The sequence below is a fragment of the Arachis duranensis genome, chromosome 4, assembly GCF_000817695.3.
Source record: "Arachis duranensis cultivar V14167 chromosome 4, aradu.V14167.gnm2.J7QH, whole genome shotgun sequence".
NCBI classification, from domain to species: domain Eukaryota; kingdom Viridiplantae; phylum Streptophyta; class Magnoliopsida; order Fabales; family Fabaceae; genus Arachis; species Arachis duranensis.
This window is the reverse complement of record NC_029775.3, coordinates 37,303,383-37,304,440: the sequence shown is the minus strand read 5'-3', so window position 1 is coordinate 37,304,440 and position 1,058 is coordinate 37,303,383.

The following is a 1,058-nucleotide window of genomic DNA, read 5'->3' as shown; positions in this document are numbered from 1 at the left end:
CTCCTATCCATTGATGCTCAAAGCCTTGGATCCTTTTTACCCTTGCCTTTTGGTTTTAAGGGCTATTGGCTTTTTCTTGCTTTTTCTTTTTCTTTCTAAATATTTTTTTTTCAAGCTTTTGCTTTTTCACTGCTTTTTCTTGCTTCAAGAATCAATTTCATGATTTTTCAGATCATCAATAACATTTCTCTTTGTTCATCATTCTTTCAAGAGCCAACAGTTTTAACATTCATAATCAACAAGATCAAAAATTATGCACTGTTCAAGCATTCATTCAGAAAACAAAAAGTATTGTCACCACATCAATATAATTAAACTAATTTCAAGGATAAATTCGAAATTCATGTACTTCTTGTTCTTTTGAATTAAAGCATATTTCATTTAAGAGAGGTGAAGGATTAATGGATTTTATTCATAGCTTTAAGACATAGTTACTAACTACTAATGATCATGAAGTAGAGACACAAAATATAGATAAACATAACATAGAAACCGAAAAACAGAAAGGAATAAGAACAAGGATTGAATCCACCTTAGTGGCGTCTTCTTCTTGAAGGACCAACAATGTTCTTAAGCTCTTCTATGTCCCTTCCTTGCCTTTGTTGCTCCTCCCTCATTGCTCTTTGATCTTCTCTTATTTCATGGAGAATGATGGAGTGCTCATGATGTTCCACCCTTAATTGTTCCATGTTGTGGCTCAAATCTTCTAAGGAAGTGTTGAGTTGTTCCCAATAGTTGTTGGGAGGAAAGTGCATCCCTTGAGGCATCTCAGGGATTTCTTGATGGTGAGCTTCCTCATGCATCTCTTGAGATCCGTGGAGAGTCTCTCTTGCTTGCTCCATCCTCTTCTTGGTGATGGGCTTATCCTCTTCAATGGAGATGTCTCCTTCTATGATAACTTCAGCTGAGTAACATAGATGGCAAATAAGGTGAGAAAAAGCTAGCCTTGCCATGGTGGAGGGCTTTTTGGCTATTTTGTAGAATTCATTGGAGATGACTTCATGAACTTCTACTTCCTCTCCAATCATGATGCTATAAATCATGATGGCCCGATCCAC